Genomic DNA, 14,966 nt, shown 5'->3' on the forward strand with positions numbered 1-14,966 from the left:
GGGGAAGGTGAGAGGGAATGAGTGAATCTTATTCTCATAGGATTTGACTTAAGAAGGGAATAACATACACACTCAATTGGGTATGGAAATCTGTCTTACCCTACAGGAAAATAGGGGGGAAGGGGACAAGAGAGTAGGGAAATGATAGAGAGGAGGGCAAACTGGGAAAGGGGGTAATCAGAAGCACATACTTCTGAGGAGGGACAGGGTCAAAAGAAAGAATAGAATAAATGGGGGGCGCAGGATAGGATTAAGGGAAATAGAGTCAGTTTTTCACAACATGACTACTAAGGAAGTGTTTTGCATAACTGCACATGTATAACCTATATTGAGTTGCTTGCCTTTTCAATGACGGTGGGTAGGGAGGGAGGAAGGAAGAAAATTTGGAACCTAAAGTTTTAAAAACACATGTTTTAAAAAAATGTTTTCACTTGCAACTGGAAAATAAGAAATACAGGAAATGGGGTACAGAAATCTATCCTATCCTACAGGAAAATAGAAGGGGAAGGTGATAAGAGAAGGGAGGGAGAGATAGAAGGGGTATTCAGAATGCATGCCATCTTGGGGTGGGGGGAGGGGCGAGAGGGGGTGAAAATTTGGAACTCAAAATCTTGTGGAAGGAAATGTTGAAAACTAAAAATAAATAAATTTATTAATAAAAATAAAAAAAAGAAAATCCCATGATGTCATATATTGGTGTGATATGGTCCACAGTCAAGAAGAGTCAGACACGACTGAATAATAACAATGTGCTAACCACTGTGCTTGTCCTTGAGGATACAGAAAGAGGCAAAAGATGATCCCTGTCCCCAAGGAGCTCCACAGTCTAATGGTCCCTCTCATCTTCAATTCATCTTCCACACAGCTACCAAAAGGATTTTCTCAAAAGCTAGCACATATGGTTAGCCAGAATAAGGAGGGTCAATTTTGAATATGCCTTGTTGAATCCCTGGTTACACTTAAAAAATACATGGTTTGTTCTGAGGAAATGTGTTTTGTTTGACTGTTTATATGTTACAAGTGTTTAGCACTTTCTTTAAGAAAGGAATACCAGTAAGAGAATTAAAAAATTGAAGGTACACACACCCCTATGTATATATGTATAGTGTATATGTATGGTGCATGCACATGAGCATGGTACATATCAGTAGAAAAATACCAAACTTGGAGCCAGAAGACTAAGTTTGATGCTAGTTCTGATATTTAGTGGCTTTCTGAGACTCATTTTCCTGGTCTGTGAAGTAGGAATAATAATATTTGCATTAATTTGATGAGATCATAGATATATAGCGGGGAGGCACCTCAAAGGCCAGCCGGTTTGCCCGACGCCCTCATTTTTATAGAAGAGGACATTAAGGCCCAGGGAAGGGAAGGGGTTAGAAACACTAACAATAGCATCTTAGAGAGAAAAACTCAGACTGACTAAAATAGATGAAGAGAAAAATTTGAAATGAGTTGCTATATATGAAAGATTGTTTTATCTTCTTTATCATTTTAGAATTCTGTAGTCAAGTAGGTTGAAACATAAGCCTTGGAAAATATCTGGCGGGAAATCTTCAAAATGGGGTACCAGCTGCTAAATTAAAGGGGCCTCAGGGAAAGGTCTGGTTTCGGACAACATGAGAATTCTGTAGCTAGCAAAGGGTTGTGTCAAAGGAACTCTTGCATGTGTGGCCCTCACCAGAACTAGCTTCTGGTACTAAATCACATGTCAGAGGAAGCAGCGAGGCTAATTGCTCTGCTTATCCATGCATCATGATAACATTTCACCAAACGGTCCCCCTGAGGATGCAATCAGATTTTTCAGTTTTTCTCCATTGACTTTTCTAACTGAAAAATGCACACATTTTTGCAGTCAAGCATGTCACTCCAAAAGTTGATTGCCACAATGATGACTGTAGAAGGTAAGCTCCTTGAGGGTCAGGGACTTTTTTATTTTTTAATTTTTTAAAAACCTTGGTATCTCTAGCATTTCACACTATGGATGACATACAGTAGATGCTTAATAAATGCTCATCAAATTGAATTTGTGAAAAAAGTTCTTTTATCTAAGAGACCCAGAAACCAGAAAAACACCTTTGAAGAAACAGGTAAGTCAACAAATTGACAAGCATTTATTAAGCACTTACTATGTGCCAAGCTCTGTGCTAAGCATTAGGGCTACAACTGGGCAAAAATAATCTCTACTCTGAGGAGCTCACAGTATCACGACATGCAAACAACTATGTACATACAAGGTATATACAGTGTAAATTAGTAATTGTCTCAGAGGAAAGGCATGTGAAATTGGTTTTCAAAGCTTTCTTCATTCCAGAGTGGAATTATAGGTCATAGTCTCTCAACTGGATGGGTACTTAATACTTATTTAGTCTGACCTTTTCTTTATAGAGGAGAAAATTGAAAAGTGACTTCCTTAAGACCATGCATAAGAACAGGCTTTGAACTGTTTTAAGTGTTTCTTCATCTGTAAAATGAGGGTATTGAACAAGATAAGTGCTAAGATCCCTTTCACCTCTAAATTTATGATGACTGCGATCCTACAATAAGCGCTTGATGTGGACATCCTACTTCTTTATAGGATGGTCAAAGAAAATCCTTCACAATTAAATAAACCCACTTCCTTTTTCCTCTACTTATGTGACCTTAGGCAAATGATTAAAACTCTGTAGGCTTTAGTTTCCCCTTCTGTAAAATGAAGTGTTAGATTAAATGACTGCTAAGGTCCTTTCCAGCCTTAAATACTAAAATCAATCTGATTTTAGGAGCGTAGCCCGCATTTGAGCGTAGCCAATTCAAATCAATGTGCTGTCCTGTCTGCTTTTGGTCAGATTTCATAAAGGTCACTAAATTGTAATTTTAGTTACATTAAGAGTAAGGGATTTGGTTCTGATCTGGTTTCCAGTTCAGTTTGGGTTTGATTAGACTACTTAGAGTCGACAGACCTATTCGAGACAAAAAAATTTATAGCTAAACATAGATGTCATCAGGAAAGGAACAGGCAATTATGTCAATAGAATATTTCCTTCAAATATAAGCAAGATTTTGGAGTTCATGTCACAAAAAAAGCCCATTAATCAATTATGGGCATTAAAGTCCATGTACATAAATGAGACAATGTATGTATGCAACTTTCACTCCTGTCGTAATTACATGCTTCGTCTTGGTATGGAGGGGATCCTAAGATTTTTTTGGTTTTGTTTTGTGGCAGTGTTAACAGAAGCCAAGTTATGGCAGGTTCCACAAAGCTGTAAAGACTTCAAATGTAGGCCATTGTCAAATCGATTGTCTGTCTTTCAAGGGCCAACCATACTAAATTCAAAGGGATGGAACCCTAGAAAGCCGGTCACCAGCTGGTGAATTTTTTTCAGCTACAAGCGCTCATGAGAACATGCCCCGTAGGTGGAGATATAATCTGTGTTGGCAAAGGAAGTCCCTGAAATTTTGAAGTCATCAATCTTTGAAGTGTTGACATAAGCAATGTACGTGGGGGGGAAAAGCTTAGAATAACACAATCCAAATGTAAAGTACTTTTATTACTATATTATGTCATTATATTATTATATTGTTAAGCATTAGCCTCTAGCAATCAGATAAATTTTAAGTAAGTAATTATGTTTCATTAGCTGTACTTGTGATTCCAAGCAGTCAAATCCTTTTGCTAAGGAAAGGTATAGAGAAGACATAAAATAGAGGATGATTAAAGTTAAGACCGTGATTTCTTCCTATTGTGTTGTATGGGCCATGAAGCATGAAGCTCCCCAGTCTCTAAGGAAATGAAGCTGAAGATCACTCAATGGGCAGTGGAGAGGCTCATGGTCCTCATAGCAAAACACAGCAAGGAATTACTGAGAGAAGTGATTATTAAATATCTAATTGTTAATACTGGAGAGACACAGGATTTATACTTTTCTGAAACGTTATTCTCTATTAGTCCAAGCCAGCATCTCAAAGACATTGCTGATAGACTGGATTAACTTTCTCCTTAATCTTGTTCAGACCCCACCCACCCAGGGAGGAAAGCCCATTGTGTTCTATGGTTTGGGGATAAATTCTTTAATGTGATTGCCCAAGGCTGGTTATGATTTGGAAGTAAATGACATGATCAAAGTCAGTCCCCCAGTCCCTTATTAGAACAGGTCCACCTCTCATTAAATATTCATTCTCTCCCTTTATTTGTTAACCAGAGTCAGATCTCCACCCTCAGGAACACCCTGTCTTCCAAGGGCACATAAGAGTGGGTTCCATGAGGGGTCTTTGACATTCAAGAGTGTCACTGACTCCTTTTATTAATTATATGCTAGCATGATTAATAAAATGATTAATTACCCAGAAATTATGTCTCTCAAACTTTTTGTATGTCATATTACAAAGGGGAAACTGTTTAAAGTGGGAGTTCTCAACCTGGAGTCAAGATAGATTGGATAGATTTCAGGGGATCTATGAAATTGGATGAGAAAAAAATTCACCTTTGTTGCAATATAATTAGTTTTCTTTGTAATGCATAGTATTACATAGTATTATTTTATGCATTCAAAACATTATTCTGAGAAGGCTCTACTAGACTACCAAAGGGGAAAGAGGAATAAGTGATGGGAATAAACATTTATTAAGTGCCTACTATGTGTCAGGCATTGCACTAAGTGCTTTTCCGTTTTTATCTCATTTGATCCTCACAACAACCCTAGAATAGGTAGGTGCTATTATTATGCCCATTTTAAAGTTGAGGAAACTAAGGCAAACAGAGGTGAAGTGAATTGCCCAGGGTCACATGGTACCTATCTGAGGCTTGAATTGATCTCAAGTTTTCCTGACTGTAAGCCCCTGCACTCTATTCACTGTGTGAACTAGCTGCCTCATAAAATGGGTTCATGCCATACAACAGGTTAAGAATTCATGGTTTAACGGGTGTCGTGGAAATTTGTGACTAACAATGAGGGCTAGTCATGTCATAAGAAGGAGAAAAGAGCCAATGGATGGCCTATGTGTGTCATTGGTATCCTTGAGAAGTAAAGAGGACTCAAGGAATATCTTTAGCACAAGTGAGGAATCCATGGGGATGATCCCTTGGGAGGAAAGACATGGAGGAGAGCAGCACAGAATATTCAGGTAGAGACAGGTGACAAACTGTGTCATTGGAGAGACTCTCCGCATCCATGTATCATAGACATATTGGAGTATTGGTGATTTCTTAGCTGTTCTAGTTATTTTCTAATATTTGAAAGGCTGTCGGTTTAGAGTGAGATTGGACTTATTTTTCTGTGGCTACAGAAGGACCAATGATTGGAATGAGACAGACATTGAAGTTGTGTAGTAGATAGAGTACTGGACTTGAAGTCAGGAAGACCTGTGTTCAAATCCCACCTCCCCCACTTATCAACTGTGTGATCCTGGCAAGTTAGTTAACTCCTCTTGGCCTTAATTCCTCATCTATAAAATGAAAGAGTGAGACTAGATTGCTTCTTTGGTCCCTTCTAGCCTGAAATCTAAGGTCTTGACAGAAGAAAACCTTTCCTCATTAGAGTTATCCCACAATGGAAAGGGTTACCTCTAGAGGTGACACATTCCTCATTACTCAAGGTTTTTAACAAAAAATTGACTACTTGCCAGGTATGTTGTAGAGGGAATTTGTCCAGGTATTGATTAGAATAGATGGCAATGAAGACAGGCCATCTTCTAACTCTGAAGTTTTGTGACTCTGGCTGATGTGAAAGTGCAAAAAACCACTTTTGTCCATATATATTAATTATTCTTTCCCCTGAATAAATCAGAAGGAAATTATTTTTTATCATAATATCTTTATTGTTGGGTTATTTGGATCAAGAGACTGGTTATCTTCATTATGAAGATGCCTTAAACTTCCTACACTTAAAAGTCTGTGGGCTATGATGCAAAGAACCCCTTTCTGGGGCTCATTTTACCTCATTAAAATTCAGGTCTCTCACAGACGGAAAAAAAAAAGGACAGTTAAAAACACACATCAGTGGTGAAAAAAAAAAAACAAACAAACAGTGAAAGGCACAAGGAAAGAACACTTTAGTCGATTGAAATGCCAGGAGACATTGAGATCTTCGAGTAGTGTTACTCAAGATGCAGTTTGGCTTGGATCCTGGAGAAAAGGCAAGAGGAAAAAGAGATCCTGGCAGGGAAGCAGGATATGGGTGTGATGTGAACCTGAACTATCTCGACATCTTTGCCATGTCTCTGTCTCTGTCTCTCTCCATCTTTCTTGTTCTTTCTCTCTCTTTTCTCTCTCTCATTCTTTCTCTTTCTCTCTCTCCCCTCTTTTCTACTCTTTCTCTTTCTCTCCCCCACTTTCTGTTCTCTCTTTCTCTTTTTCTCATGGACCTGAAACCCTCACTTAAGGAGTGCCTAAACGCAATGCATTCATCAGCAGGGAGAAGACCTGACAAGGCAGGTGGTTGGACGATCAGTAAGGCATGGCAACAGGGCAAGGGGTTCAAGGGCAGAAACCAGTTGTGGGGAATACAGTTATTGGGTTGCTGGTAGGATGTAGGGGAAAGGTCACCAGCTTCCCTGGTCCCATTTACTCCTTTTTAGTCATGTTCTCAAAATGAAACCAAGGGCACAATGGACTGAAAGAACTCTCCTTAGCACAGCTTCACCAGCACCTTTGCAATTTTGTTAAAGGGACCCAGGACAATTTGAAAAGACCCAAGAACCCGAACCAAGGTTTAATCTGACTCCAAATTATCTTTCTAGAGTCTTTTCATATTATTCCCTTTCATGTACTTTATGTTCTAGGGCTGCATAAATTGACTAGACTTGCATGGGAGCTCCCTTTTTTACAGGATATCCCGGGACCATGCCTGGAACGTGCTTCCTAACTGCCACTTGTTAGAACCGTATGTTTTGTTCTGTCAAGACTCAGTTCAGGTGCTACCTGAAGTAGACAGATAAGATCAAGAAAAAGAGAACAGGAGAATGGGGATCTCCCATACAAGATTTCGAAATGTCCTAGACATAAAAATAATAAAAATTTATGAAAAATCTCATGTTGGGAAATTTTGTTAAGTTTTATAAAAATAAATAAAATATAAAATAAGTGTATATAAAACATAAATATATGTAAGATAAATGAACATGAATTTGTCAAAATAAATTTTAAAATTTATATAAATTATTTAAAAATCTCACGCTGGGAAAAAAGTTAAAACTAGCTCAAGGAAGTAGAACAAGAATCTAGAAATCAAATTTAATGTGCACAAGAGGTTTGTGTTTCACAAACCAAGGCTGTAAAAACACTAGAAATATAATTACTACTTAATGAAAACTTGGGGAAATTGGATAGCCGTATGATAAAAAATTTGATTTGAATTCATAACTCATATCATATGCTATGATTAACTATAATAAAAGAGGAATTGGAAGGCAAAGTAATTCCATACATACATATATATCAGCTATGGGGAGGAGGAGCACTTTCATTAGTCAATCAAAAGGAAGTAATTGTTGAAGACAAAATCAATGTGTTTGATTATACAAAGATGAAAAGATCTTGCATAACAGAAAACAATATCTCTAGAATTAAAAGTAAATAAACAGATTGGGGAAAAATATTTGTGGACCAAATGAATTGATAAATATCTTTTAAAATGATATATACTCCCTAATGGAGTGATAGGTAAGGGACATAAATGATAACTACATGAAAAGATTCTTAAATTTCATAATAGAGAAGTGCAAATCAAGACAACCTTAAGATATCACCTCACATACACTAAATTCTAGAGGGCAAAAATAGAGGAAAATAATACAATTCAACATTGATAGGGCTGTAAGGAAATTGGTACTCTATTGCATTGTTGGTGAGACTAGACTGTGGAAAACTTTTTGGAGAGAATATAATAATCTGCAATGATTTGCAAAATTAATCAATACATTTGACACAGTGAACATAATTCTGGGACCTTATCCTAAAGATTTCATATAAAAGGAAAGGAAAAAAAGCACCATCCTTTATATAAAACCTTCATAGCTATCTTATTTATAATTGAACAAAAACCTGGAAATAACCTATATGTACTACAAATAGAAAACTACTTAATAATTTGAAATTATGGTATATTATGTAATAGAATATTACAATACTATAAATAAAAAATACATTGGCATAGGAAAATACTGATGCAGAATGACATCAATAGGACTTAAAGAAAGCCATTGGTCATCTGGGTAGTATCCAGAGGAATCACTGAGATAGCAAAGGGCCCCCAGCTGATGATGCCATAGAGAAGGGGTAGCCCATGGGTGACCTGATAATTGACTTTGAGTGTTTGAAGAGGTGTTACATGGAGAAGGGATTAGAGTTATCCTACTTGGCCCTAGAGAACTCAGTGCAAAGGTGGTAGTTGTACAGAGGCAAATTTAGGCTTTATGTAAGTCAAATCAACAAGCATTAATTAAGTGCTTACTATACGTCAGGCACTGTGGGAAAAACAGGCTTGCCATCAAGGGGGTTACCTTCTAATGAACGAAGATAAGAAGTTAAAAAGTGGGATACAGTAGGGTGAGGGATTGTGGGGAGGTGAGGAGGAGAGGAAGGTGGAACTTTCTGGGTTGCTTAGGGAAGTAGTAGGTTCTCTCACTGGAAGTCTTCACTCAAATATTGGATGACTGCTTTGTCAGGTGTATTATAGAGGTATGTTATACCTTTTTCAAGTACACGTTGAACTAGATGGTCATTAAAGTATCTTCTAATTCTGGGATTCTGGGATTCCATGAAAAACAGTATACACATTATATATCACCATAGATTTTAAAAAGCATAACTAGGGGTTCAACAGGGTATTTCAAATCTGATTTTGACTGACCATATATGCTAGCAAAGCACTTGGGCCCTTTGGGGACACCAAAGCTCCTTCTGTTTGCTTCCATTTGGCCACATAGGGTACTTCATCTCTGAGGTTTGGCCCTTTCAGATGACAAAGAAGCACTTTTATTGGCCTCTGAGTAGGAAGAACAGCTGACTCTATAAATCTTAAAAAAAAAAAAAAAAAAAAGCAGCTTTACTCTGCTCCTTAACCCTAGATTCTATGTATGGCAAATGGCCCTCCAGTCAAGGTTTGGGGAAAGGGCAGCTTACTTTATATGTATTTTATATATGGCAGCTAAAGTCTGTGTCCTACATAAGTGAATTTGATACTGGGTTTTGAGCTACTTCTCTTGTCTTTCTTCTTTATTGGTCTTAGGTGAATGAGTCTCAATCCCAAGATGGACCTGTCCAGGTTTGAAGGGCATTTTGTGAGTTCACCAGGTTCAGAGATTCTGACTCCAGAGTCAGTGGGCTGCCCTTCGGAAAGAGTTATCAGTAACTACCCCCACACTCTTGGAGACAATGACCACTGGCTAAAGGGTGAACCCAATCCCTGATTTAATTGGTCAGAAGACATAAACTTTGATGAAGACAGATAATTGTAAAATGTTTAATCAGCAGTCCTACAAATTGCTTCATGTTTAGAAGGTTTTAAGTATCAATATCCCTGCAGAGAATAAATTGTAAATGTGTTTGTTCAAGTCTCTTTGTCAGTGCTCACCTGTGAGTCTGGTAAGTATTTCTTTTATGTGTAGGAAATAAAAAAAAGAAAACTGCCTCAACTTGATTAATATTGGATATTGATTACTTTTTACCTCCTCCCTTTGGGGACACTGTAGATATGAGCCAACATCTAAATTTTGAGTAATTTTCCCAAGTGTGCAGAGTTGGGGATTAATGCGTCCAAAAGTTTGAGAAAAGAAAGAAGCCTGACTCTCTTCTAGGAGGCCAATCTCTCAGAAGACTGACTGCTCTGAACACATTTGTGGGTCCACTGAGAGAGCCCTCTTAGTGGAGAAGAAAAATAAGGTTTCTCCAGCTGCCTAGGCCCAGTAATGGTTCATATTATTAGAAAAGGAAAATGAAGCCAACAATGAGAAAATTACAGGTTAATTCAAAAGGTGAGAGAACAGGACCAAGAGTATCTTTGTGAAGATGTGTATGGGACTATAAGGACCCTAGAAGTCTCCCCATTCTGCTAAATGAAGAAGCCCTGGGAACACTCAGAACCCCTGAGTTACTGTCAGAGTGAGAGACGCAGTTACAGCCCCAAACTCCTTTCCCTCCAGGAGTGAGTTTGAATATCAACTATCAGCTAACTCCCAATTCCCAGGAGTCTCAGCAATGCCCTGGTCTAGTCCCCTCACTCTCTCTGATTGCAGCATACTTAATTAAATTGTGGGAGCAACTTTCTGGGAGGCGAATAATTTGCTTCAAGAGACAAATCTACAAAACTAAAGGTATGATGTGAAAGCTTCGTCACACATTCATCCAAGGACATGTGGTTAGTTATTTAGGGATGAAGTCCCAGGTAGAATCTAAGTCACTTGAAAACCAATACCACCTCCATGAATGGGTAATGTGACTGTTCTATGGGATAAAGAAAATCCAAGGATGGAAAGGATCCTCGTCTCAAATGTGGAAATGAATCATAAGATCTTTCACCAGCTAGGCAGAGGCTTGTTACAACCTAATTCATTTTGTGGATTCCTCCCCTTCTTTGCAAACAAGTCTTTGAAACATCAGAGCCAAGATTAAAAGCTTCCTTAGACTCACTGGAGTCATCTTGAAAGTTGTAAATTCTCATTGCCAGAGTGTCAACAGTCAAGTGTTTTAAAACATGCTAAAAGTACAGTTAGGTTGTTTTATCACCATCCTCCCTTCTGCATTCCAGCACAGAAAATTATTTGTCTACCATGGTCTCCATGTTTCCCCTCCACTCCCTGCCCATTGACACATCAAATGAGGATTATGCTGTAGGAGAATATTTACTCAACTTGGCTCATGGCCATTATGCTCCTGTGAGCTTCCAAATCATATTCTTGAATTGATATGTACCCCCAAGATGAGAAGACTGAGTGAATATAAAGTAGATGCATTCTAAAGGTGACTGGGTGACTGGTACAGTGAGTGGAAAGGGTTCAAATCAAGTCTGAGGAGTTGCTTTGAATCTCAGCTCTGCAACTTCTAATCTGTTAGACCTTGGGCAAGTCACAATCTCCCAGGGCCCACGTTGTTTTCATTTGTAAAATGAGTGGGTTAGAAGAGACTGCCTTTAAAGTGCCTTCCAGCTTTAAATGTATGTTTATCAAACATTTTTGAGCAGTTTGTCTAGAGTTCCCTTCGAGACCTTCCCCCTCATACCCTTCCCTTTATTATTAGTGGCATGCTGGTAAATATTTAACAACCAGCTCTGGTGGGGGGGATGTAGGCAAGATATATTTTAAGTTTAATTTGCATTATTAACATTTTCTCCATCACTTTCTAAAGTCTAGATAATCAACAAAACAATAAATCAAGCCCTAATTGGTAGTGCTTGCCAATTTCAAGGTGCAAATGCTCACATTCAAAATTTAACAGTCAGCTCTGGAAGCTGGCTCTAACACAGCACTGATTATATTAATCTGAATACATGTTGCATCCTTCTAGGATCAAATGAGATCATCTAAATGTTAGCTAGTAGTAGTAATAGTAGTAGTAGTAGTAGTAGTAGTAGTAGTGGTAGTAGTAGTAAGTAGAATGTAATTTATTTGAGGACAGGGATTGCCTAGCACCCAACACCTGACAAATGAGATCATCTAAATGTTAGCTAGTAGTAGTAGTGGTGGTGGTGGTGGTGGTAGTAGTAGCAATTGTAGTAGTGGTAGTAGTAGTAGCAGTAGGTAGAATGCAAGATTTTTGAGGACAGGTACTTTTTCCTTTTTGTTTCTGGTCCTAGAACCTAACACAATGCTTTGCACATTATAGGTGTTTGACAAAAAAACTTTTTAAAGTAAATTTTATTAATGCTTTTATATCATAGTCGTTCCTGGATACAACACCCCCACACTGACCATCAACAGACCTTCTCTTATAATAAAGAAAAATGGTTAAGGAAGTGGTATGTAGAGAATGACTATGTCTGGTGCGACTGTAACATTTTGTACATGTCATATTGTCAAGAGGAGGGAGATTCATTGTTTCGTTATTTACTTCCCAAGACCTGTTTTGGTCCTGAGAACTACTCAGAGTTGGGCTTCTTTTCAGGATTGTTTTCATTTACATTATTGCATTCCATGTGCATAGCCTTCTCCTACTTTCATGGGCCTTTCCCCATCCCCCAATGGTTAGTGCTTCCTTCCCTCTTGCTATTACTAAGTATTTACTTTATACATATTTTTTATATTCATTTATGTGGGCACATTGTTTCCAGCAGAACATAAACTCTTTGAAGGCAGGCAGCATTTGTTTGCATTTCTGTCTCAAATACCTGGAACGTAGTAGATATTTAATAGATGTTTATTTGTAGGTTAGGAAAGGACCTCAACAGGCCATCTAGTCTGACCCCTTCATTTTATATATGCCAAAACCGAGGCAGAGGAAAGCAAAGTGATTTGTCCAACCTCATACAGGGATGCATGCAAGCATTAAAGGTGGGGTTGAAATCCAGGTCCTCTTGACTCCAGAGCCAATCCCCTTTCTAATAAAATAAACGAAATGGAATTTTTCTTCTCCACTCTATCCATCTTTCCATGTTTTTCTGCACTCCTATTCACCCTTTTTGCTAAATTAAATTATGGAGTTAGATCATATTTAGTGAAATAAAACGGCGAATCCTAACATTTTAAATTATTTATGACACTCCTTTTTGTACGTTTCCCCTCCCTGAAGAGACATCAAAAATCTAGCTCCAAATGGAAAATTATCACCTTTTTGAGTTCCAGCTGGTAAATTTTTTATACCAGTGGCTTATCCAGAATCTAGCCAGGTGGCTCAGCTAATGTTAGCCTCCCCCCCTTCCTTTTGGGGGGAGCTCAGACGACTCATCCAATTCTCCTCCTAAAGGCCTCCGGGCATCAGCTTACAAGAAAATCTGGGAGAGAGTCACCACACCTGGAAATCCATCTTATTTTTGTCCAGGTACTACTTCCACATAATCACTTGAAAATTCTCCCTTGAACTTCTGCTGCCGCCTTTGAGGGGGAACAGAATTGTTTCTAAATGTCACTACATTTATCTTCTATTAGTACTGTCTTGCCTGCCTTCCTCGGCCTATTATTCAAAACCACAAAGGGCTGACTTTCTCATAGTTCATAAAAAAACTAAGAAACCTCTTAGCATACATAACTGGCTATAAAGTACAGTTACTTATGACATTCATAGAAACCAAGAGCTGACTACTTTCCATGCCTTTGAAGAGCGCAGAAAACCTGGATCCTTTCTGAGAAAGCCCAAGTGCTGTGAATTTTCTATTTTTAATTCACTATTTAAATTAAAATCCTAATCTTCTGTAGATTTGGCTGAGGCTCATACAGAGAAAGGGAATGGAAGGGCTTGTAGCCAGACATACAGGGCATAGAGTGCTTTGTAGAGCATGAATAATTAACCAAGACAGTCAAAACAAACAGTGTTGTTGCAAATTCATTTGTCTTGGCCCATTAATTTGGCTTTCTGGTTTAGCAACACAGTTTCTCCTGGGGCAAAGTAGCTGGCACTAAGGACTGTGCCAATTCCCTTTCTCTGCCCCCTTCCCCCTGCCCCCCATCAGGACTGAGTTCTTATCACTTTGGGATTGTATGCGGGCTGGAGAGCTCCCAGGGTGTCCCCTTACACAGCAAGGGCATCAGAGGCTGCCTGGCTTCTTTTAAGAAGGCTGAACTGAAAATAACAGCATTGTACAAGGTAGCAAGGCACTCTGGGCCGCCTGCTGCATCAAGAGGCTGTAGGGAACCCAGTAAACCGGCCATTTGGATGAGGCTGCCACATTAAGAATGAGCAGTCCCAGCATCCCTCACAAGTGAACTCATTTTTGCTCACTCATTCTTTTCCACTCTTTTTGCACAGGGCCTATGTCACAAGTATTGCAGACAAAACAAACGAACAAAAGCCTCCAACTTTAATTTTCAGTTTCTAAGCACATCAGATGTGATCTGAGTCCTTTTATCAGTGCAGGTGAAGTGTTTTTAGGAAACTTTTGGAGACATTCAGTGTTAGATCTAGATAAGATCTTAGCTTCATAAACAAACAAAATATATGTAATATGTATACACACATACACGTATGTATATATGTGTGTATATGTATACACATATATGTATATGTATATGTATATATACACTGTGTATGAACACATGTGTGTATGTTTGCACACGCGTGTGCATGTGTACGTGTGTGTGTTTGTATCACATAGCAGCTGCTGCAGGGACTACATTGGCACTTTCATATTCTGTACCCAGTTATGCAGTCATGAACCAGACTCATTGCTATTTCTAATTAGGGGAAGTAGGCTTCCCATTCTCATATTCATTGGCTCATTAAGCCAAAAGGAAGAGAGAAAGGTGGAGGAATGTGTCACCCCTTTTGTGTATCTGCTGATTTCTGACACACAGACAATTAGGTAACTTCATCATGCAGTGCTATCTATGCTACCTATGCATTTCTGGAAATAGGATTCCCACCCCTTCCCCCTAGCCCACTCCCTCCTTCCTTGCTGAGGATTGGATTAGAATAGAAAGAGGCAGAGAATACCTGAGCATGCTCTGTATAACTCACCAGAATGGGCAAATCCAAGCTTCATGGCACCATTGTGCGTGTTTTAGTGGTGCGTGTTTTAGTGGTGCCTTTTGTTTTCATAGCAGTCATTTCTGGAAATATCTCCTTCCACCCCAATCAATCCTTCACCTGTAACAAACAAACAAACAAAAACCAGTTAAGCAAAATCAATGTGCCAAGTGTGACGGTGTATACACTATTATGCCTAGATAGTACCTCACCTCTTGTCTGAGAGGAGTAAGGTATCGTTCATTATTATGTTTCCGGAGGGAAAATTCTCTCTTGTCTAGGATCATTATGGTTTTTTCAACTAATCAGCATTCTAGCCTCCTCATTTTACAAGTGAAGAAACAGAGATCCAGAGCCTAGCCAACTCTAAGAG

At 38.7% G+C, this 14,966-nt stretch overlaps 1 protein-coding gene across 1 annotated transcript in view; it reads right to left on the reverse strand.

Annotated features, from left to right (window-relative positions):
- The window catches only part of LMOD3 (leiomodin 3), a 48,806-nt gene extending 34,169 nt beyond the window's left edge, over nt 1–14,637 (reverse strand). The window contains exon 1 of the mRNA XM_027864091.1: nt 14,585–14,637. The gene's annotated coding sequence lies outside the window, so the exon portion shown is untranslated. The remainder of the gene's footprint in view (nt 1–14,584) is intronic.
- Between the last annotated feature and the right edge of the window lie 329 nt (nt 14,638–14,966).

Source organism: Vombatus ursinus, unplaced genomic scaffold (assembly GCF_900497805.2).
Source record: "Vombatus ursinus unplaced genomic scaffold, bare-nosed wombat genome assembly UNPS02014773.1, whole genome shotgun sequence".
In the NCBI taxonomy this organism is placed as follows: domain Eukaryota; kingdom Metazoa; phylum Chordata; class Mammalia; order Diprotodontia; family Vombatidae; genus Vombatus; species Vombatus ursinus.